This window comes from Chlorocebus sabaeus, chromosome 11 (assembly GCF_047675955.1).
Source record: "Chlorocebus sabaeus isolate Y175 chromosome 11, mChlSab1.0.hap1, whole genome shotgun sequence".
In the NCBI taxonomy this organism is placed as follows: Eukaryota; Metazoa; Chordata; class Mammalia; order Primates; family Cercopithecidae; genus Chlorocebus; species Chlorocebus sabaeus.
In genome coordinates, this window is record NC_132914.1 from 9,712,447 (window position 1) to 9,738,193 (window position 25,747).

General features: G+C 40.6%; 1 long non-coding RNA gene across 1 annotated transcript; it reads right to left on the reverse strand.

Annotated features, from left to right (window-relative positions):
* Positions 1-8,881: 8,881 nt before the first annotated feature.
* Positions 8,882-17,601, reverse strand: LOC140712733 (uncharacterized). Its single transcript, XR_012094448.1, has 3 exons — positions 17,349-17,601; positions 15,366-16,248; positions 8,882-13,343 (listed from the first exon to the last, which is right to left on the reverse strand). It is a non-coding gene; the product is annotated as an uncharacterized lncRNA (long non-coding RNA).
* Positions 17,602-25,747: the final 8,146 nt, after the last annotated feature.

The following is a 25,747-nucleotide window of genomic DNA, read 5'->3' on the forward strand; positions in this document are numbered from 1 at the left end:
AAAGAAAAAATAGTAAGGAAACAGAAGAACTAAATGACACTATCAACCAACTGGATTTAATTGACATTATTGGAAACTCTATACAACAACAGGGATTATACATTCTTTTTAAGTGCACATGAAATGTTCATGGGGACCATATCTGGGGACATAAAAATCTGAAAATATTTACAAATATGGAAAATATAGATATATAAAATGTATATCTCAAATCATAATAAACTAGAAATTAATAAAAGAAAGAAAGTGCCTAAATATTTAGAAATTAAGCAACAGACTTTTAAATAATGTATAGGCCAAAGAGGAAGAATCAGGGGAAATTTTAAAAATGTATTCTGAGTTGTATAAAAATAACAATATAGGCCGGGCACGGTGGCTCATGCCTGTAATCCCAGCACTTTGGGAGGCTGAGGTGGGCGAATCACGAGGTCAGGAGATCGAGACCATGCTGGCATGAACGCGGGAGACAGCAGAGCTTGCAGTGAGCGGAGATCGCACCACTGCACTCCAGCCTGGGCGAAAGAGTGAGACTCCGTCTCAAAAATAATAAATAAAATAAAAATAAAAAATAAAAATAACAACATAAAGTATCAAAACTAATGGATTTTAGCTTAAGCAGAGTTTAGAGGGAAATGTATAATATTGAATGCTTATATTTGAAAAGGAGATAATGTAGAATTTATAATCCAAGCATCTACTTAAAGGAAAAAAAATAAAAAAACAGAAAAAGAAGAGCAACCTAAACCCAAAGCAAGCAGAAGGAAAGACTTACACTCTTCAATTTCAGGTCTTACTATAAAGCTAAGTTCATTAAGATCAGGTAGAACTGTCAAAGTAGAGATATATACATGAGTGAAACTGAAAAGATAGGCTCAAAATAGACCCAGGCACATATAGTCAACTGGTTGTTTTTAACATAGTACAAAGGTAATTCATGCAGGAAAGCTATTATCTCACTTGTACGCCTAATTACTATTTTCCAGCAAATAGCTATATCACTTAATATGCTAAGTGAATTCAGCTGTAGGTGACTGAGAAGCAAAACAAGCTTAAACAAGATAAATATTTACTTATTTTATTGAATCTAAGGTCCTTTCAATTATAAGGTGTAAGATTAATATCAATTAGAAAGCAAAAATAAAGTTGCCAATTAAACTACTGCAAGTCATTGATAAGACGTTTCCAATTCCAAAACATTAGCACTGGGGGAAAACTTGTCTTAGAATACATGCAGCAGGTGGTCTCTCTGACATAATTATCTGGACCGCTACGGGGTTTCTGCTCATTACGCCCATCATCATTACATGCGTGCCACCACGCCTGGCTAAGTTTTTGTATTTTTGGTAGAGACAGGGTTTCACCGTGTTAGCCAGGATGGTCTCAATCTCCTGACCTTGTGATCCGCCTGCCTCCGCCTCCCAAAGTGCTAGGATTACAGGCGTGAGCCACTGTGCCCAGTCTTGTTTCACTAATTTTCAAACTAAACTATTTTAAAACACAGAAATACTTCCAGGAATAATAATCATCCAGGACTCACTGGGTAGAGGGATGGACACGAGAATACTTGACATCGTTCATGCTGCTAATGGTTCACCAAGTTCTTAGGATTCAGACCCTGCTAGAGCTGTGTCAGTGCTCTGGTTTGCATCCAGCTCACACAAGGACATGGGGGTTGTGGTTTACTTCTCATGTGATTCTAAGATGGAGTCTAGCAAGTGATTCTAGGATGGTCCCATAATAATCCATTCAGTGGTTTTGCCTCAAATGTTTTGGGAATGATACCTCATTATTTTCTTTCTCCTCTCAAATCTAGAAATCCAATCTTTGTTGACATATGCATATAGAAGTTCCTAGACTTCAGTGCTGAGGAGATAGAGGCTACAGGCATCCATGTGTCTGCCTCTGGGGTCTTCTCAGGATGAGGCCTCTGATGAAGAGAACAAAGCTCTGCTTGATATCCCAGTTTGAGCAAGAGGGATGGGACAAGTTCTTGGCAGCCACCAGCCGCCAGGAGACGGCTGAAATAGACAGTCAATTTCCAGGTTATTGGGAAATTCAAGACCAATAAATAGAATCATCTGGAGGTAAACTCTCTGGAACAGTGTTCATCAAGTTGCTATGCCCTGTTTGAGTCAGAGTTAGTGTTAGTCAGAGATACAGTGAAGTCTAAGGAGGATGAGAAAGAGTGACTGGTGATAGCAGATAAAAGAAATATGAATCAGTGGGATAAATGAAGATGATCAAGTTTGGCGAGAAGACAATATCATGAGAGAAGGTGTCCCGAGACAGAGTGAGACACAGATATAGGAACAGGATCCTGGGCCTGCCTGCTCCAGGAAAAGCATGGAAAAGGCAAGTTGTGAGGGCAGAAGACAGTCCCACAAGAACATGAAATACAGTCATGCAAAGGGCTGGGGAGGCAGAACCACAGTGGTGAGAAAGAGCCAGAAAGGATATGTGGGGAGCAAGGACTCATGGCAGAGAAGGCCCTGGTAACCAAGATAAGAAAGTCAACTGCGAAGGTGAGCTAAGAACACATGACGGATGAGTGGAACCCAGGGGCCAGAAAGTCTTTGAAGGCAGAAGATACAAGGCAATTTGTGGGCAGGAGGGAAAAAAGTAGTGAAAATGTGCAGGCCAATTCAGAGGGGCCTCTGATGGCAGAGAGGAGGCCAATGATGTCAGTAAGGAGTGCTGTAGGAACAGGATCCAATGTGACATTATGAGAAAATGAGAAAAACTGAGATGATAATGGAGAATCAGAGCCAAGATCGGAACCAATGATGAAAGTCCTCCAAAGAGAGGTCAGAACAAGAAGATAGAATAAAGGCCAGAACTGGAGAAGCTCAGCAGTGGATGGGGATGGTAATTGGACCTCTGGAGTGTCAGCTGGGAGAGTAGATGCTGAAGGTAGAGGAGTAAAAAACCAAAAATTTGTGAACAAGAGCTAGAGAAAGGAAGAGAGATTGTTTGATTGATTGATTGATTGATTGATTGAATGATGGTTGCAAGGAATTGATTTACACAATTGTGAGGGCTGCCTAGGCAAATCCCAAATCCACAGGGCATGCCATAGGAAGGACAGGTTGGAAACTCTGACAGGAGTTGATGCTTCAGTCTACAGTGGAATTTCTCCTTCCCCAGAAAACCTCAGGACTTTCAACTGATTGGATAAGGTCCACCTACATTATTAGGAATGATCTTTACATACAGTAAACTTATTTGTAGCTGTTAACTGTATCTACAAAATACCTTCACAGCAACATCTAGACTGGTGTGTGATTGAATGACTGTGTACTGAAACCTAGCCAAGTCCACACGTAAAACAAATCATCAGAGTCCACACGTTGTCAATCTGATACTCATACATAATCTCCTTAAACCATACTTAATCTCCAAACGAAGATGATAACAAAGGCATAATTCTGCCTAAAATGACACAACAATCTTGCATGCAACTAAGAATATGCAAAACCTTTCCTCAAAAAAAGGATGCAACGTCTTTGTGTAACATTCACTCGTCTTGATAATCATGTAACTGAAATATTGAGATGTAACATTAAATAGCTAAATCTTTCATCCACCCTTCCTCAAAGAGACATGTGACCATGTATCTGGATGACTGAAAATTTCACTGTATTTCACTAGTGAGAGTAGGAGTCTGGCAGATGGCAGGTATACATGTAAAGTTCACTGTTATTAATACATCTTATCTTAAATGATAAAAGGATAAGAAAGAGAGGAAAACAAAAAATATTTGTGCTCTATATACCGTATATCAACAGGTAAATAATATATATGTATATTATTTGAATGTACATATACATATATTTTTATACATGTATATCTTCTTTGTATATATACACACAAAAATATATTTTGTATAGACTTTACATATAAATAATATATGCATAGCAAAATAAGAAAGAAATACAACAATTACAGTCCTCATTTCTGCAACAGTTACCTAATCATAGTTGGTACTTATTAATACCTTCTATCAATATACATTCCGTATTTCCTTTGCCCTCAGCAAGCATCTCAGCTAGCTGTGCTTCTTTGCCTAATGGAGTAACACAAACATTCACTCCTGAAGGGTCTGGACCATCCTGAATTGAATTGTGATTTTCCAATGACCTTAATTACAGAACATGGTAGTATTAAATATTAAAAGATGCCCCCAAGGGATCTCCTGTATTCTAGACACACTCTTCTTCACTTCCAATGTATATTAGAAGTCCAGTTTTCCCTTAGAATCTGTATCACCCACACCAGTCAGTACAGTAACTCCTTTCTTGGCCTGCTGATTCAAAGGCATGAGCCACCCAAAGTGGCCAAGTGGCAGTCTTCACTTCCAGTTCAAAGGAACTATTATTGTGACCATGGTGGACGAATGATTCTCTTTGGAACTCAGACCACTAGACCAGCAGAGCACAAGGTCATAGGAATGAAAAGAACATTTTTTCTCTGGATCACTAGAGATAAAAGTGTGTGGGCCACTGATGTTTTCACCCCTTGATTCCTAGAACTTTGAAAACTGGCTATGGGAAAAATGGGGCCACATATTTGGCGCTGACATAGAGCATATCCTGCCTCTAGAACCCAAGAGGCCCACTAGACATTGGGCCTCTTTTTTGGTTGTAGGCGGAGCCAGATGTAGTAATTTGTCCTTCACCATAGAATGGATGTCTTGACATTCCTCACACCATCAGACCCTCAAATTTTTTACTGAGGAGTAAGTTCCCCGAAATTTTGTCAGATTAATTTCCCACTCCCTGGCTTGCAAATGTCTCGTCAATAGAGTAGTCACTAATTCTTAATCACGAAGTCCAATCACCAAGTCCAGTATCATCAATATAATAGACCAGTGTGATGTCTCATGGAAATGAAAAATGATCAGACTCCCTGTGGAGTACATTAGGACATATGACTAGAGCGTTGATCTGTGTCTGAGGTAGGTCAGTGAAGGTGTATTGCTGGACTTTTCCAGTGAAAGCACACTGCTTCTGGTGGTCTCTGCTAACAGATATTAAGAAAAACGTATTTGCCAGATCAGTAGATGCTTATCCAGTAGGGTTAATTTGCTCAAAGATGAAACTATATCTGGAACAGCAGCTGCAACTGGAGTCACTACCAGGTGAAATTTACAGTAGTCCACCGTCATTCTCCAAAATCCATCTCTTTTTTGCACAGTCCAAATAGGTGAGTGGCATGAGGATTTAGTAGTAATTACCACCCTTACTTTAAATATTTGATGATGGTACTAATCTCAGTAGTCTTTCCAAAAATGTGGTATTGCTTTGATTTATTTTCCTTAGTAGAAACAGTTCTAGTGGCTTCCACTTGGTCTGTCCTATCATAATCACTCTAACGTCACAGGTCATTCAGTTAATGTGGGGAATCTGCCAGATTCCTACTCTCACTTGTGGAAGGCAGTGATGTTTTCGGTCTTCTACTATTAGCGTTAATTCCGAGCCAGTGTCCAGTAACCTCCCCAAAGTCTGATTATTTTCTTTTTATTCCAATGCACAATCACCCAGTCTGTGACTGACAGACTTAGGAGTCACCCAGGTACATGGTCACATGTCTCTTTGAGGAAGAGTCAGTGAAAGATTGAGTTGTATACATTTAGCCAGCTTAACAGAATCCTTCCTCTGCAGACTTAGCCGTCTTCACTTAATTGAAGGGGTTCTGGGTCTGGAAACCGATTCAAGTCTGGAAATTGATTCTGGAGTTGTGACTCTGTGCTGGTGATTCAAATTAGATTTCTGTTAGCTAGACCTAGAATTGTTCTATCCAAGGAAGGGCATTACAGATTCTTCAGTCAAGGGAGGAAATTGCCTGTTAATTTCCACAGGTAATGGTGGAAGGGCGACCTCTACTGGCAAAAACAACTCAGCAGAATTTAGAGTTTTCATGTTCCTAGCTTGGTTTGGATATTTCCATCCATTCCCATTCTAATTTTTGGGATCCCTTTTTTTTCCATCAGTGCTACCACTTTAACAGAAGAAATCCTGCAAGGTTAGGTATTCCATTTATATTGTAATGGGATCATTACAATTTATGTCCTTGCAAAATAAGAATATGGTTTGTTTTGTTTGGTTTTGAATTTTGTTGTTGTTTTGGGGTTGGTTGGGTTTTGTTTTTCAGAGATCTAAGCCCTGCGGCTATGGAAAATAAAGATTTCCTTCAGGGAAGACATCAAAGTTTTCAGACTATTTGAACAGAGCTTGAGCTGGGAATTCAAAGTCCTAAGGTCATTGTTTCCTTCCCCCAGTTTTTCCAGTGCAGTTAGAAACAAGCAGCTCATCTCACTGTACTCCTCAGTTTCGCTAAAATGTTCTAAGGTATAAAATACATAATCACCCAGAACCTTGTCTTTTATAAGCATTTGTTCGGGAGGATTCGGTGGTGATGTTTTACCTAACTCTACTGCCACATACACCATAGAGCACCAGTGCCGTCTTTACACTGGAAACGGAGTCACTCATGCAATTAAAATCTAACAGATTAGAGAACTAATTCCAGAAACCTGACAATCAATTCAGAATGTTCATCTTGAAGACTCTGCTTCTCTAGAACCTTCTTCTGTGCCAAAATCTGTATCCATCAAGTCTAATTGAGTATTATGAGGGCCAACTGAGCCTCCCTTTGCAGAGGAGACAGAACCTAGGGCACTGGGAAGCCAATGTTTGTATGTATGTGTTGGCCCAGGGTTATTATCACTCTGAAAGGCTGGACATTTTGGCCATAAGAAGGGTTAAATGACCCGTAACCCTGCTGGTTGCACCCAGGAGCAAAGATAGAGGACTCAGGAGAGGGGAACATGAAGTTAAGCAGGCCCTTTAGCCAAATTCGGCAGGCCAGGAGCTCTGTGGTCAGAGTGGGCTGGATGATGGCCCCTATAGGGTCACTCAAGAATTCCAGGGTAAAGTATCCACAGTAAGATAATGGCCTAGAAGGAAGACTCCATCCATCCTCTTTGAGATAGCTGGATCTCGCGTGGTTGACGTCTCAGGATTCTGTAAGTCTCGGGACAAGAAAATGTCAAAAGAGCACCACCTGCTGCTACTAGAAAGGCAGCTGGGACAGCCTAAAATGTTAGAAACCTCCCAAGGGCTCTTTAGGAAAATCCGGTATGGATAGGAAAGTGGAAGCACTGGGGAAAAGATCCATACTCGCTCCAAATCCAAAGCTAAGCAGCCTGGGCTAGAGAATTTCCTTTTTAGACAGAGACGGTTACATTTCTATGGCTAAGTAAGACCAGATGGCAGCAGACAAGGGAGAAGGTCTAACACGGCCTTGCACTGCAAAATAAACTGCTAGACTGGACACATTGACCACAGGAGCCCGAGAATTTCCAGAGAATGAAATTTCCCTATAAGGGTAAGGCGAGGCAGGTGCAGGGTAACAAAGAAAGGAGAAGCCCAGAGGACCAGAACTTCCTCCTTCTCGGTGTCCTCACAATGCGGTTAACAATGGTTTTACCTCTGGGCCAAATCCCTGGAAATTTTCCAGATACTTCTAGGGACTTGCCAATCCTGTCCTTGCACCTGTTGTGTCTGTCGGGTAACAAAGCCAAACAGTGCAGGCTCTTTCCAGAAGATGGCGCCATTAAACAAAAGCGTTCAGCCGGGCGCGGTGGCTCACGCTGGTAATCTCAGCGCTCCGGGAGACCCAAGTGGGAGGACGGCTTGAGCCCAGGAGTTCAAGACCAGCCTGGGGAACATGGCAAATCCCCGTCTCTACAAAATAAAAATTAAAAATTAGCGGAGCATGGTGGTGTGCTCCTGCAGCGCCAGCTACTCTAGAGACTGAGGCAGACAGACCATTTGAACCCAGGAGTTAGAGGTTACAGTTAGCTATAATCGTGCCACTGCACTCCAGCCGGGCTGACAGAGCGAGACTCTGTCTCAAAAAAAAAAAAAAAAAAAAGTAATAATAATAATAAGGTTATAGTTACAGTTTCTGCTTAGGAATAATTTCTGCTTCAGGAATCTGCAGTTTGCATTTCTGTTTCTGGAACCACTGTATTAGGTAGATAAACAGAGAGTTGAGATTATGTTGGGAAGAATTACACAGTTAAACCAGCACCTTCCTCCACTCTTTCTTCCAGAAATCATTCAGAAAGACAGAGGAATCTACCCAGTGGGGTCTCTCTCCTAGACCCCCTCATGTTGAGTGACAGCACGCAATCATGAAGGCGTGAAGGCCAGCGCTTCATGCCTTTATCTCCCCTGATCTTAACAAATGTTTTTACTACTCATTTCAATTCTCTAGTAAACTATTACCTGAGGATGATATGCAGCATGTTGTGTCCATTTGACATGGTATGTCTCTGCCCACCGTTGAATACTACAAGCTGTAAAATGTGTCCGGTGGTCTGAAAAAGTGTAACTGAACAGCTCAAATTGGTACAGTATATTTTGTTGCAATCATTTAATAGTATTTCAAGCACTTGCATCTACCAGTTACATCTACTATGAAAGCTTAATACCTGGGGCTGGGCGCGATGGCTCATGGCTGTAATCCCAGCACTTTGGGAGGCTGAGGCAGGTGGATCATGAGGTCAAGAAATTGAGACCATCCTGGCCAACATGGTGAAACCCCATCTCTACTAAAAATACAAAAATTAGCAGAACGTGGTGGTGTGCGCCTGTAATCTCAGCTACTCACCGGAGGCTGATGCAGGAGAATTGCTTGAAGCCGGGAAGCAGAGGATGCAGTGAGCCAAGATCGTGCCACTGCACTACAGCCTGGTGACAGAGCGACACTCTGTTTAGAAAGGAAGGGAAGGGAAGGGGAGGGGAGGGGAGGGGAGGGGAGGGGAGGGAAAGGAAGGAAGGAAGGAAGGAAGGAAGGAAGGAAGGAAGGAAGGAAGGAAGGAAGGAAGGGAGGGAGGGAAAGAAAGAAAAAGAGAGAGAGAGAAAGAAAGAAAGAAAGAAAGAAAGAAAGAAAGAAAGAAAGAAAGAAAGAAAGAAAGAAAGAAAGAAAGAAAGAAAGAAAGAAAGAAAGAGGAAGAAAGAAAGAAAAAGAAAGAGCGAGCAAGCTTAATATTTTGGTATGAAAGCTCAGTCCAGAGTATCTATTCCAGTCAGAAATTATTTAGAGCTCCTTGGGGCTACTGGCATTGGTCCAGCTATATTGGAGACTCCCCACACATACACACACACCCTGGAATCTTCTCTACAGCCACCGGAAGTCTCTGTCTCTCATGTTGGCAAGCAGAGCAATTCTTGTTGGCATTTTCTGCCTCAGAGAGTGCAATAGGAATGTCCAGATCTGGCCCATCTCTAAATTGCTACAGTCCCTTCACCCTTTCCAGTCATTTTATAGATCTAAGTGGCCACCTCAAGGCTGCACACCAAAAGATCTACCTGATGCTTCCAATCACCTTCCGCACCTGAATGAGTGTTGTTATGATGGACATTGACATGTCCCACTTTCATGCACTCCTAAATTCCCAGAGTCATTTCCATAGGGTGGCATCCCTTATGAACATGCTTTAAGGGTCCAGTTTCCCATCACCCACCTACTTGACTATAGGGCCAGGCCACTGGCTACCGCCTATGAGTTAGTAAAAATCTAAACATAGGAGTTTTATTATTGTTCACTTCTTTACTGCTAGAAAAACAGCATGAAATTCAGCACATTAGGGCGATTCATTCTTAACGTTCTTCAGAGTCTTTCCATCCATTGGCCTTAATGTGTGATAAGTTTCCAACAGGAAACCGTCCATTCACATTGGAGCTGCCATGCCTAACCCAAGCAGGTCTTTATTAGTTGACTGAGAGTTGCTCATAGGGCACATGTCTACATGGCAATAGGTTTCAGCAGCAACTCAGATGCTTCCAAAGTCAGGCCTAGGGGAAAGGAGGCCACATGTTCATGAATATGGGGGGTGCCTCCTTGCGTTCCCCCTGGTTGCACGCTCCTGTGTACATTTCCATTTTATTGTCAAGCCCTTCTGAGCACTGCCTTCCTTGTTAGACCCTTCCTCTGACATTGCCCAAGACATTACAGCTATCTCAGATTTCATGATTACTTTATGTCCTTTAGTCATTAAGTCAGTCTCAGTTAATACCCAATAGCAGCTAATGATTGTCTCCCAAATGGTGTGTACCAGGTGGCCCCATTCAGAAATTTTCTGGTCCGAAATCCCCAAGGTAACCACTGGGAGGCACTTAGGAGCTGTTGCCATAAGCTCCGGTCTGCATTCGTGGGAGTGACAGACACTTCTAAAATCCTATTTGAGTTGAGATGATAAAGGTCCAAAGGCATTGAGAAAGCTATCTGTTTTTGCAATTTAGATAAGACCCGCCTTTGTTTAGGTTCCCACTTGTACACCGCTTTCTTTCAGGTAGTCTTATGGAAAGGAGCAGGCCAGCTGTAGAGCCTGTGTTCTCCAAAATCCAAATAGACCAACCAAACTCTGGGCTTCTAGTTTGGTCCTAGGGGTGAGTAGAAGCACAGATTTTTTGTTTTTTGTTTTAGTTTTGTTTTTGTTTGTCTGTTTGCTTGCTTGCTGTTTGAAGCTACTGTTTATTTATAGATAGATTTGTAGATTTGAGTGTCTACCAAGTATCTGCCAGCCTGCTGGGCACTTTATAGACATGGTATCTAATTTTTTACTAATTTACTGCATCCCCAACACGATTTCTTCGAACTGATTTCCAAAGCATCAGGTCTTTTGAAATCAATCCTTGACTTATGCTGTGAGTAGGTGCTAATTTGTGTAATCATAGCAAACAAATATCTGATTAATGTCTATAATCTATAAATGTACCAACTTTTCACAAGCAGTAATCAAGAGCTCATTTTGAAGTTTGTATTGCTTTTGCCACCCCAATCCTGATAAGGAATTTTATCATGAAACAATTGTTCTCTAAGTGCTGTAATGACTAGATCCAAACCAGACCTACAGAGTTACTCGGCCCCATATAGTAGCCATCAATTGTAGGGAGCCAAAAACCTAAGGGTCATGACACACTCAGCATTCCACTGGAGGCTGTATGATCAAATAGCAAACTGTTGATCAGGAATGCAGAATGTGGGGAAACTCACTTCTGCTCCTGCTGCCAGAAGGTATGCTGAGGGCAGTCACTCCACGGTGCTCAAGGCAGTCACTCTCTGGCACCGCGCTCCTTGAGGTTATCTGCTGGAACATCTGGCGACTACTGTTCAAAGAATGCAGTCATGCAGGCCTGCACTAAGTCAAGCAGCTGACTGACAACCACCTCCTTCTCCCTATCTCCTTTACTCAATAAATATGAAGGGCTCTAGAGGCTCAGAAGCAAGGAGACTACTGACTCCTTCGTCCAAATATACTCTTTTGTCTTTGTCTTTATTGACACATTTATCCTCCTTTGTTCAGTCCAGCAATGTCTGTGCCAATCAATCACAAGTGGCTATATAAATTTAAATTCATTACAATTAAATACAACCAAAAATCTAGCCACATTTAAATTGTTCAATAGCCACATGTAGCTAATGGCTACAGTTTTGGGTGCACTGATATAGAACATTTTCATCACTTCAGATAGTTGATTGGACAGTGCTGATGTAGAATAAAAATAACAGATTTCCTCCAGATGAATACAAGAAAATCAACTAATTGGTTTTTGAACAGTTAACCATATTTAACTCAATGCATCTTAAGGCAATTAAAAATAAAGTGAGACTATAGCTGTAATCTGTTAAAAAAAAAAAGCAGCATCAGTTATGTTAGCAGGGATAGAGATCATGAGACAGGAGATGGAATTTGGCTTTTGTGGGTTTCATGACTGTTTTGTTGTGGTTAGATACAATTATGAGATGGTCTTGATTTTTGTTTTGTTTTTGTTTTTGAGAAGTGTTATTTGTATCACTTTATTACTGTCACAGAATGACCTTGGCTGACGTTGTGCTCTGTGATATTCCTTATATTCAGCAGGAAAACCCCAAGGTCTAACTGTGACTGCCACATCAGAATCTAGTAACATCAAAGGCTAGCTGTTAGTACTACTCTGGTTCCTAGATGTCAGGAGTGGTGTTTGCTTCTCACATTAAGGGATGGCTGATTTCAACTGAACAGGATATGTTACCTACACAACATGTTGGTTCAGTGGCTTGGCAAGTGACAGACAGTCCAAGGACCAAAACCAAGAAAGATTTAACATAAGGATTTCATTACTTGCCGCAAATAAGGAGGGCATCGGTAATAGTTCCCAAAGCAGTGCCACCTCGAACAAAAGCGAAAACCAGGCTTTTATTGGGCTGATGAGCTGAGTCATTGTATGCAGAGATGGAGTAAAGGGAGCACAAGTGCAGTTACTGATCATGCTTCCATATACATTGCATGTATAGAAAATAGCAAGTAAGCCCCTCCCTGGGATGGCTTTTATTGCAGTAACGAGGAGTTAGCTACAGTTTATCTCCAACTCAGACATCTCTGGATCCAATCTCTTGGGCTCAGTTTCTTCCTGGAACTTTTTAAAAACGGTAAGAATTCAAGGAGCAACAGTTACAAGGGGCTACTTTTTCACTGTGTGTACCCAAAAACCCAGGGGCTATGGGTTACAGATACCCACAGCAAGAATCTGGCCCATCGATGTGAAGATATAGAAGTGTTGTTTTTTGCTCAGGGATTCTAACTTATGCAAACTAAAAAATAAGACTCAGAAACACATCGAATGTAACTGTATTGATTCACACTGAAATACTATCAAAAAAACCAAAAGTACAGATTCTCCTTTGCTGTAAATTCTCTTCCTGTCATCAACCAAAATAAAAAAGAACTGAGACAATCTTGCTCTGCCTCAATGTACAAATCCCTCAGCTTCTATGTATGAAAAGACTTACAAATGAAATTGTGATGATGTAATTCCTTGGTCAAGATTCCTTTTTCCCTAGAAAATATTCACTGACCACCAGTCAAATTTTATATTTATTCTTACTTTCTCACCAGGCTACCCTCCTTTTCTGTTCATTTATTTTTCTCTTTCATAATGATCAAATAAGTTACCTTTAACTTTTTTATAGAAAAAAAGTTTGAGTTTGCTTGAGGCCATATTCTAATTGTTTGACTGAAGAATGCCCTTCAAATTCCTAATTATAATTTCTTGCTTATGGAAGAAGCAAGCAATGTTGATACCAAAGGGAAATCATTTCCTCCTCATTTCAAGAAAATAGTCACTAACAAAAAAATTAAAAGCAACATTATTAATTTGTTTTAGCTAGGTAATTAAAGCCTATATAAAATATGCATATGAATGTCAAGAAATAGCCATAGTACTTACGTTTTGATCAAATTTTACATTTGTCTTCTATTTTCCAGTTTCCAGATCCTTGATGTTTTCATATTACTTTTAAGAAGAAAAAATATATAATTAGGCATTTGATGCTTAAGTTATCAAACATCTGTGATTAATTAACATTATTATCACATAAAATGTGTGCTTTAAACATTTTTTTCCCAACTTTTATTTTAGGTTCCAAGGGTACATGTGCAGGTTGGCTACATGGGTAAATTGCATGTCATAGGAGTTTGATGTACACATTACTTTGTCATCCAGGTATAATTGAGTATAATACCCAATAGGTGGGTTTCTTATATGAAGTGGAAAAGCTCTAAGTAGCTTTAATGAAAAGCAGTTAACTCCACAATCAGCTCGTTTGACCAAAGCTTTTAGATTAAATAGTCAATGCAATTCTGAAGGTAGAAACAGAACACCAACCTTCTCTAGAACCCAGATTAAGCCAGGAGATTACTCATTGTTTCTCTTAACAGTTCTGGCTTGAATGTGAAAAGGGAAAAGTTCCCTTATCCCGTTAAAGGATGTGAGATAGGGGTGTGGCTGGCTTCTTCAGTGCCCCACTGCTCAAACCTCTAGGGGAGCTTACAGGCGGGTAGGCTGTGGGGCGCCAACCCCTCAGAACCCTCTAGGGGTGAATGTCTGCAGCTGAAGCCCCAGTAGTCATGTGTTACAGCATTCTCTTTTAGTTTTGTTCTTTTCGTTTAGCCGCTCTAGGTGCCTTGTGTTAGTCAACTCAATTAGACCCCTGCCTTATCACAAGGACAGTGGGCTTTCTGTATCCTGAGGTTCTTGTCTTGGTATACCAGAAGAATCAGATCACATGTGGGCTTGGAGAATGAGTGCAAGGTTTTATTGAGTGAAAATAGCTCCCAGCAGATGGGAGAGGTAGAAGGGAGATGGTTTTCCCCTGGAGTCAGGCTGCTTAGCAGCCCAGGCTCTCCTCCAGCTACCCCAGCCACACTCTGCATTGTCCTGTCAGTCAGTGGCCTATCAGCATGCCCGTGCCTGTCAGTGTGTTCCTCTCAATTTCCAGCTACCTATGTGTTCCACTGCCTGTGTGTTCCTCCGCTGATGTGCTCCTCTCAATGTCCAGCTACCTATGTGTTCCTCCGCCTGTGTGTTCCTCTGCTGATGTGCTTCTCTCAATGTCCAGTTACTTCTGTGTCTGCCTTGCTAGGGTCTCAAGTTTTTATAGGCACAAGATAGGGGCATGGCAGGCCAGGGTGGTCTTGGGAATTGCAACATTGGGCAGGAAATGCCTGTCCTCAATTAGGTCCATGGGTGTGGAGCCCTAGCCAGGGTCCACACTCTCCTCTACCCAGCACTTCTCTTCCCGTCTTCCATATCATTTAAAGAGACCACGTTCTCTCTTTTCTAGCACTCCCATATTATTTCCCCTCTCTGAAGAGGTGTATCTAACTGCCATTAGAATATGGACAGTGACTGATCTTAGCTGCTTCCTGCTGACAGGGGGCATTGTTTTGGGGTAAATGGCTGTCAGAGGCTTCCGAGAGATCTACCTAGGGATTCCTAGTAAAGCAGAACCATCATCTGAAGCTCTGGTTGCCTGAACATATGAAGTTTGATGACTTCTGGGCATGAGAGAAAACACAAGTTTTATAAGGTTAAGTATGCAAGGGTTAAACATGTATATTATTAAAGGAAAGAATTTAGTGCCAAATATTACAGAGATAAGAAGAAAAATATGCTAACAATAACATTGTACCCCAAGCTGTTTCACTCTGTTGAAAGAAATGAAACGTTGTACAGGGGCAAGTAAACTTTAGAAGAGAGGTAACTGCTCTTGCCACATCTTTAGCAACTAACAGGTGTATCCTGGGAATTCTAGGGTTTGTCGGGTTGCATCGTGGCCTTTAAAGCTTTTGCTTCTTTTGTGTATTTCCTCTCTCTTTCCTGGGCCTCCCTGTCTCTGTTATTAAAGACCTAGGTAGCCACTTTCAGGAGGTTCTCTAATGTACTATCTGGTCCCAGGGCTCATTTCTGCAACTTCCTCCTGATATCAGGAGCTGCCTGAGTAATACATTTATACTAGCCTTCCATTATGCATACCTGAAAGTGTGTCCTCCTCCAGTCTTCCATCTCATCATCGGGATGCCATTTAGGGTCATTCACTGGTACTGCTTCTCTTCCAGTTGGATAATATTCGTCCCCTTCCCTGATGCTATATGTGATACAAAGCTCATTCCTAAATCTCTCTGCTACTTGCAGAGTGGATTGTTTCTCAGTGTCCATCAGGGTCTGATTCAAAAGTAACATACCGTCTTTTCAAGGGAGTTCAAATATTAGGGTGAAATTCTGGAGAGCCTCTATGTATCTATAAGGATCATCTGAAAACTTGTCAAGATCCTCCTTAATTTGTAGGGAGAAGGAGACCTTGACCTTACTGGGCTCAAATTCACTGGGCATCTGTTGGAGGGGCAGGAGTGAGACTGGGGCTTGTTTAGGGTGAGGATTTCTAGGAGGGGGCAAGTGAGAGGCTGAAGCTGGATAGGGAGGTTGGGGTGGACCTCTAAGAGCAGGGCTCAAGGGAGCTGGCTCCTCTGTTAGGGGTGCCTCTAGGACTCATATCTTTAATTCTCTAGGCTTGCCCCTTGCAGCCTTCCCTGAGATGGCAAACAGGAGGGCTGGATCTATCCTTAGCAAAGGTCTGGATTGCCTTGCAAGGTTTAGAGAGCCTGCATATATGTGGCCTCAGAGCATCTGTCCTCATGTCTACAGAAAACTTCCAACTGCCAAGTGGTATTGGAATGAATGATTCCTTCCTGAGGCCAACTCAGTCCTTCCTGTAAATCATAATTTGGCCAAACCTTTGTGCATAGGGCTATGATGAGGTGTTTTTCCTCCAGATTCTGAGGGTCAAAACAGTCCCAATTGCAGGATACACTCCGGAGGAGTATAAGTTGGAGGTGGTGAAGAGAACTGGTTGCCCATTCTGAAAGACAGGGAATAGAGGAGTCCATTATTCTCTTCTTTCAGCGAATACTCAGAGTGTAATGGAGAGAGGAAGTGAGTGTCCCCCTTCACTTTCCACCTCTTGTCCCTGAGCCCCCGTGACCTTGGCAAGTGACATAGGTGCCAATGCAGTAGGTACCTATGAAGTAGAGAAAATCTGGAGAATAGGAATTAGCTGCCCTCACCTGCGTCTACTTTTCTCCCCACTGTTGGCAAACTTTGAGTTCCCTGGGCCTGTTTTTGCCACGAAGCATGGCCTCCTTCCATAGGGTGGAGGTTTCAATTGGCAGAAATTAGTTCTGCCCATTTATGCTGTGTCTGTTGCCTGTCTTTGGATCCCTCAGACCTGGTTTTCCTTTTTGGGACCTCAGCCTGAAGCTTGGAATCAACTTTGGGACTGAAAAGGCATTTCAGAAACTGTTTGTGTCCATTTACAGCTTCTCAAATATGCCCTGCTGAATTTGCAGTTCTCAGCCAGCAGGGGTCATTTCATCATTAACTTCCCTATCAGAAACAGTGTTGGAAGGGGGAGCCATCTCACTTAAAAAAGGAAAAAAAAAACACAGAAAAATAGCTTAAGGGGCAAAAATGGGAGCAATTCTGAGGGAAGAACCACTTGCTTAGTGCAAGTGGGCCCTCCTAATCCTTATAACTTTCCCATTCTTCCCCCAGTTCAGACGAGGTTGAATTCCTTGGCCAGGGGAGGTTCCATTGGCACGGCAGGTAAGAAGCACCTGGTAGAGTCCTGGTTGCTGCCTCAACTTCCTCCCACCCCCCTCGTGGCTGCTGAACTTGGCCTTTGCCTGCTGTGGGCACACCCAGGCACCCGAGCTGGGAGGAAAAAGGGTAACGGGAAGTGCCCTGAGCCATGTGTACCTGTGGCTGTCAACATGGAGGCATACAGGGCACTTGTAGGAACAATTGTTCTGACTGGCACCTTTGTTGGCTGAGCCAAATGCTCATTTTACTTAGTAAAATTGTTGCAGCCTGTAACAAAACTCTTAACACTATAAAGGAAGAGATAGCCATTTTAAACCATGTGAGAGAGGAAAGAGACAAAGAGAAAGCAGAGCATCTTACCCACAGAAAGAGAAGTGGCAAGGTTTTGGAAGAAAGGCAGACCCCATAGTTTTGTATTTGCTCACACTCAACTTCTGAGATCCTGGGCAAGTCCCCATGTGAAATGGAAAAATTTCCCTTGTCCGCTTGCAGAGCATGTGATGGGAGTGTGGCTTGCTTCTTCAGTGCCCCACTGCTCAAATCTCTAGGGGAGCATACAGAGACAGGCAGGCTGTGGGGCTCCAACCTCATGGCAGTGGAGCAGAAGTGGAGCCCTAGCCAGAGACCACACCCTCATCTACCCAGCACTTCCCTTTCCCCACTCCATATCATTTAAAGGGACCATGTTCTTCCCTTCCCAGTACTCCCATACCAAATGTATGTGTAAATATTTAAGAAATCTTGGCTTTAATTCTAATAAAATGATAAAATTACTATGTAATTTTAGATGCTAATACTTCTAATTTCATATAAAACTTTTATAATCTTTACCCTTCATAATTTTTGATTGATGAGATTTGCAGAACGTTAAACTGGTATCTATTGCATGGCTACATCATAATTTTATTTAATAATTTTACTAGAATTAAAACTAAAATTTCTGGTACTCCAAGTAATCCTTCATTTTTTCAAAGGAATATAAAATACATCTATGCACATACATTAGAAAATCTAGAAGAAATGGATAAGTTTCTGGACAAATATATACCTTCCCAAGACTGAACCAGGGGAGAAATTGAATCCCTGAAAGACCAATCATAAGTTCTGAAATGAGGCAGTAATAAATAATCTACAAACCCTTCCAAGAAAAGCCCAGGACCAGATGGATTCACAGCTGAATTCAACCAGATGTACAAAGAAAAGCTGGTACCATTCGGACTGAAACTATTCCAGAAACTTGAAAAGAAGTGAATTCTCTCTAACTCATTCTATGAGGGCAGCATCATCCTGATACCAAAACCTGGCAGAGATACAAACAAAAAGACAACTTCAGGCCAATATCCTTGAAGAACATATGCAAAATTCTCAACAAAATACTGGCAAACTGAATCTAGCAACACATCGATAAGCTTATCCACCATGATCAAGTCAGCTTCATCTTTGGCATGCAAGTTTGGTTCAACATACACCAATCAATAAATGTAATTCATCACATAAATAAAACTAAAGACAAAAACCACATGATTATCTCAGTAAATGCAGAGAAGGTTTTCCATAAAATTCAACAGCCCTTCTTGTTAAAAACTCTTAATATACTAGGTATTTAAGGAACATACATCAAAATAATAAGAGTCATATATGACAAATCTACAGTCAATATCATATTAAATGGGTAAAAGCTCAAAGAATTCCCCTTGAAGACTGACACAAGACGAGGATAACCTCTCTCACCACTCCTTTTTAACATAGCGTTAGAAGTTTTGGCCGGGGCAACTGGGCAAGAGAAAGAAATAAAGCATATTTAAATAGGAAGAGAGGACGTCAAATTGTCTTTGTTTGCAGATGACATGATTCTATATTTAGAAAATCCCATCATCTCAGCCCCAAAGCTTCTTAAGCTGAGAAGCAACTTCAGCAAAGTCTCAGGTTACAAAATCAATGTGCAAAAATCACTAGCATTCCTATAAACCAACAGTAGGCAAGTGGAGAGCCAAATCACAATTGCTACAAAGAGAACAAAATACCTAGGAATACAGCTAAAAAGAAAAGTGAAGGGCTTTCTCAAGGAGAAGTACAAACCACTGCTCAAAGAAATCGGAGAAGACACGAACAAATGGAAAAATATTCCATGCTCATGGATAGGAAGCATCAAGATCTTGAAAATGGCCATACTGCCCAGAGCAACTTACGATTCAGTACTATTCCCATTAAACTATCATTGAATTCTTCACAGAATTAGAAAAAAAAAAACTATTTTAAAATTTATGTGGAATAAAAAAGAGCCTGAATAGCCTGAATAATACTAAGCAAAAACAGCAAAGTCAGAGGCATCACACTACCCAGTTTCAAACTATCCTACAAGGCTACAGTAACCAAAACAGCATGGTACTGGTACAACAACAGACACATAGACCAATGGACACAGAATAGATAACTCAGAAATAAGACCACACACCTACAACCATCTGACCTTTGACAAACCTGACAAAAATGAGCAATGGGAAAGGATTCCTCGATAAATAGTGCTGGGAGAACTGGCTAGCCATATGCAGAAGATTGAAATTGGGCCCCTTCCTTATATCATACACAAAAATCAACTCAGGATAGATTAAAGACTTAAGTGTAAAACCCAGAACTATAAAAACCTTAGGAGAAAACCTAGGCAATAACATTCAGGATATAGACATAGGCAAAGATTTCATGAAGAAGATGCCAAAAGCAATTGTAACAAAAGCAAAGATTGACAAATGGGATCTAATTAAACTAAAGAGCTTCTGCACAGCAAAAGAAAATATCAACAGAGTAAACAACCTACAGAATGGGATAAAATTTTTGTAATTCATGCATCTGACAATGATCTAATATCTAGCACTTATCAGGAACTTAAACAAATTCACACACACACACACAAATGATCTAATATCTAGCACTTATCAGGAACTTAAACAAATTCACACACACACACAAAATGACTTCATTAAAAAGTGAGCAAAGGACATGAAAAGACATTTCTCAAAAGAAGACATACGTGTGGCCAACAATTACATGAAAAAAAGCTCAATGTCACTGATCATTAGAGAAATGCAAATCAAAATCACAGTGAGATACCATCCCACTCCAGTCAGATGGCTATTATTAAAAAGTAAAAAAGTAATAGATGTTGTCAAGGTTGTATTGAAAAAGGAATGCTTTTACATTGTTGGTGGGAGTATAAATTAGGTCAACCATTGTGGAAGACAGTATGGCAATTTTTCAAAGACCTAGAGACAGCACTACTATTTAACCCAGCAATCCCATTACTGGGCATATACCCAAATAAATATAGATTGTTCTATAATGAAGACACATGCACACATACGTTCATTACAGCACTATTCACAATAGCAAGGACACAAAACCAACCTAAATGCCCATCAATGATAGACTGGATAAAGAAAAGGTGGTGCATACACACCGTGGAATACTATGCAGCCTTAAAAAGGAGCAAGATCATGTCCTTTGCAGGGACATAGATGGAACTGAATGCCATTATTCTTACCAAACTATCTCAGGAATGGAAAACCAAATACCACATGTTCTCACTTGTGAGAGCTAAATGATGAGAACACATAGATACATAGAGGAAAATAACAAACACGGGGGCCTACCAAACAGCAGAGGGTGAAAGAAGGGAGAGAATTTTAAAAAGTAATGGATACTAGGCATAATACCTGGGTGATTAAATAATCAGTGCAAGAAATCTCCATGACATGTATTTACCTATGTAACAAACCTGCAAATCCTGCACATGTATCTCTGATTTTAAAATAAAAGTTAAAAAACCAAACGAACAAAACTTAATCCCTATTCCTCTCTATAGAAAATTTGTGAAATAACTGACAATACTGCAACATTTCCATAAGAAATTGTTTAAGACCTTGGCACATAGAATATGTAATATTTGTGAAGAAAGTGTCATAGCTATATACAGAAAATATTTATTGGAAATTCTCCTTGTGCAATTCAAATTCTAAAGATGTAAAAATCAAATATTTCATATTAGTAAAATATTAAAGTACTATGAACTTACCATAAATTTGACTGTGATTTGGCAATTACATAAAGAAAATACAAGATACATCCTGTAAACTAAATGATTCATCACTGAAAATAAATGTTAACACATTAACATCGCTAGTTTTCTAGCTCCTTCTTTCAACATAAAATAGGCTTTAACGTAAATTATACCGTATAATGTAACTCAGCTCCCCATCCTGCTGAGAGCCACTTCCACCCCTCAATAAAATCCTCCACATTCACCACCCTTCAATTTGTTTACATGACCTGATTCTTCCTGGACGCTAAACAAGAACTAGGGTACCAAGAGGGCAGGTCCAAAAGGCTGTCACCCTGACCCTCCACTGAGCTGTTAAATACTTAAGTCCTCTGTGGATAGAAAAGCTAAAATAGCATTAACGAGTAACATTAGGGTAGAAAATATCATATATATGTTCACCTAGCTACTAAAACACAACACATAGAATATGTTGACGTCTTCGCTGTAGAATATGCAAGTCAATAAAATCAGCAAATAAAATTGACAAAAGGTGATTATTTCTCATTAAAAAAAGAAAGTAATTTATACTTTATCTTAAAGTTTTAAAGCAGGATATTCCAGTTTGAAGACAAAGAAATGACAAAAAAATAAAATAAACATATATACTGGCAAGGGTTCTTTTGACTCACAACTGTAATCTAAACACTTTGAAAGACCAAGGCAGGCAGATTGACCACAAAATTTTGAGACCAGCCTTGGCAACATGGCATAGCTTTGTCTCTACAAAAAATACAAAAATTAGTCAGGCATAGTGGCACATGCCTGTGGTCTCAACTACTTGGGAGGCTGATGTAAGAGGATCACCAGAGTTTGGGAAGCCGAGGCTGCAGTGAGCTATGATCATGCCATTGCACTCCAGCCTGAGCAACAGAGTGAGACCTTATCTCAATAAATAAATAAATAAAAGACCTAGCACAAATTCTTTTAAGAGTATGTGTGTGTATGTGTATACATACAAATATTTTTTACAAATATCCTCCAGTAGTATGAAGTTGATTAGTACAATGGAGGAACAACATTTAACAGCTGTCCTGTGCCTTCAGGGACATAAGTCTTGATTGTCCATTCATAGATACTGTATTTAAAGGAACAATAACTTTATTCTATTTAGTTTAGTAGCAACTTCTCCAGAATGGATTGCAGTCAGAAAACTGTCAGATCTCTTTTGGGTGAGAACTTTGGAATGTTAAGCAAGTCTGTTTCTTAAAAATGAATGATGATCAGGTAGTTGGATGCAGTAATTTAGGTTTCTGTTTATTATAAGTAGAGATATTTTTCTGAGTTTTCTACTAGTTTAGTTGTAGAACAATTCTTCTCTTCCTCTGTGCTAATTGGAACATTGGCGATATACTTTCACTGGTTTTACTGAAATTTATTGTTTCACTAAAATAAGGGTAAAAAGGGAAAGAACAGAATAGAAAATATTCAGTCTTCAGATTCAGTGCTACCAACGCATTAGAAGACCCAGTTTTCAGAGTTGCTGGAGGAGTAGAGATGTCTACAGATTTCTGACTAATGTCACTATTAGTTTTCCTTTTTAATTATGCTGTGGAGGAAAGTTAGTTATTTCATATAAGAGAGAAAGGGTTTGCTCTGAGGGTAGCAGCATATAACTTTCCACCTCTATATTTTAATGTACATTTTGAGTAGGGTTAGGAGCAATGTTGGTGATATGGATGGGAGGCAGGGAAATAGTGGGTAGAAGAGGGGAGTCCCCAGCAAGAGCCACACATCTTCAAGCCTGGAACCACAGACCAAAGTGAGAACATTTATTGCTGTTTTCCCACTCAAATGTTGCTTTTTGGCCCACCCCACACCCCATCCTGTACCCATGAAAACCACTGGTCCTACCACCAGAGCAGCAGAGCAGCAGAGCAGCAGAACAGCAGAGTGGCAGTGTGGCAGAGAAAGAAAGAAAGAAGAAGCTGCCGGATGTCAGAGAGAAACAGTTTGAGCTCAGAGGGACAGCTTGATGGTGGGACCCGAGAGAAGAATTTGGCTGAAGACAGTGAACTCCAGGGGAAGACCACCTTCCCATTCTATCCCCTTTCCAGCTCCCCATCCTGCTGAGAGCCACTTCCACCCCTCAATAAAATCCTGTACATTCACCACCCTTCAATTTGCTCGCATGATCTGATTCTTCCTGGACGCTAAACAAGAACTGCGGTACCAAGAGGGCAAGTCCTAAAGGCTGTCACCCTGACCCTCCACTGAGCTGTTAAATACCTAAGTCATCTGTGGATAGAAAAGTCAGAAGAGCACACTGTAACTTTCACCCTCTGGGGCTTTGGGGGACACAGGAGCCCCCCTAGATGCTTCCATGGGGCAGCACAGAGTTCTACTCCTGCTGGCACCCAGAAGCCCTCCTCCTGGCCCCTACACCACTCACCTGTGAACTCCCCCTCCTATGAGGGGTGGAGAGCTGTGGGCTGAGTAAACAAGCCAACCCCTTTGCGACTCTTGCAAAGGGGCCAGGGAACTATCCCGTTTCATCAGCACTCTTGGCAGGTGCCAATGTCCTTTCATCTTTTCTGCTTTTGCAAGAAAAAAAAGAAATTGATTTTTTATGTAGACTTGAAATCTTCAGTCTAAGTTTTAACTCCAAAATATTGTTTGTATCTCCAAATTTAGCACAAATGGAGTTGTACCAGTCTCTCTCATTCATTCTGGAGTAGGTTTTAGATTAGTCAATGCACCTTCAGCCTTGCTCAGTGCACTGTGTGCCTGATGCCTCATTCCTAGGTGAGAGTTTGACCTAGGTGAGTAGTCATTCCAATTCTCAGTACATACTTTCTTTTCATTTTATTTGAATGTTTAGGATTGAATTTGGAGTCATCTATAAATGGATGATTCTTTATACAGGAAGTAATTGCAATATTATCAATCCCTTCCAAAGGAGTAAAAAGAGAATCATTATACTATGCCTTTTGCCTTCTTTTCTTGTCTATGTTTGGGTTGATTTAACTTTTTATTCGATATTGATGAAACAATTAGAGTAATTTCCTTGGAACATCTTCATGATCAGTTTTACATGCCTGATAGTTTCATCATCTGCCAACTTCCATGACAACATCATTACTTTTGGAAACATCTCTTACATTAACCTCTGCTCTCCTAACCCCATTGTTCATATTATTTCCTGTGTTAATTGGATAGTTATTTCATTTCGTAATTCTCTTTGTTTGGACCCAAAACTTCACGATTCTTACACAATCGACTACCATCTCTTCGTTGTTTATATGATTTACTATAACGTGTGGATCTCCATCTGTCTTTATGGTTTCTTGTTTTATTCCTTGGAGTTTTGCGAGGAATCTCTAATATCATTGCCAAGGATTTAGTCAGGATCTTTTTTTTTGGGGGGGGGGCATATTTATTCTTATCCTTTGACTTTACACTCAGTTCATTTTTATCTATATCTTTTTAATCTGGATTAAGTGTCTATTCCAACTTGTAGTGATGCTATAGCTTCATTAGACATTTTTGGGCAATCAGAGATAAAAGTTTCACTTGTCAGTATGAAGCAGGGCACTGTTCATAATTTCAGCAATGCTTTGGGAATTCACTACATAAGAAGCTGCTCCGCTTTGGATGTAAGCAAGTTCACGTCGGGCGCTCTGGGACTGTAGGTTCAGAGGCAATGTATCTTTTGTCTTCTCAGGTGAATCTGATGGCAGGAGTTTGAAATATGCAGTTTGGGCATTATACTGAACTTCATAAAAGTCGGATAAGGCTTTCTGGTTAGAAGTGTTGCAAGAGCACTGGCAGCTTGCTGCGGCTTTTTGTTATTTGGAAAAAACAGCCTAATTTTCCCATAAGCCAATGTGACAGAGCTCATATTTTATAAAAACATGTTTTTTCTGTGATCTGATATTTCGTACAAATGAATCAACGTTATTTTAACAAAGCTCTATTTTAGTTCTATACTCTTTTGTTTACAGAAAACTGATAAGAGGAGCACAATCATATTGGGTTTTAGATCTTAGCCTCCTGCCAAGGAAATTATGGAATCTTTGTGAATTGTGGTTGGTTACGTAGTTTATAAACCAGAGATTTCGTTTCCTCTTCTTATTTGTGTAGGAAGTACAAGCTTCCTAGTATTCTCTTCTGCAAGCTAGAGAACGAGGAAAGCCAGTGTTGTAATCCAGTCTGAGTCCAAAGCCTTAGAACCAGGAAATGTCTTCATGACTAACACGTGAAGTATTATTAAAATATACCTAAATCAAACAAAGCATAATTCTCAGTGTAAGGTCAAAGGTCTGGGAAACGGGGGAACTCCAATGTCTGAGAGTAGGAAGAAACGAATGCCCTAGGTTTAGAAGAGAATGAATTTACCCTTCCTGACCTTTTGCTCTGTTTGGGCAGGGACTGCACGAATTGGATGATGCCTGCCAACATTGGTGAAGGTAGATCATCTTTACACAGCTTAGTGATTCCAACACCAATCTCTTCCAGAAAAGCCCTCATAGACACATCCAGAGATAATGCTTTCCCTGCTGAGTATACCTTATCTCCGTCAAGATGACATGTAAAATTAGCCATCACACTTCACTTGACAGTTTTAAAGTGTTTTCAAAATGACTGTTACGTAAAACAGAAAGCCAATCATCTTTCACAGAATTGAGACCCGCCCTGAAGAATGAGAGATGGCTGTAATATATTT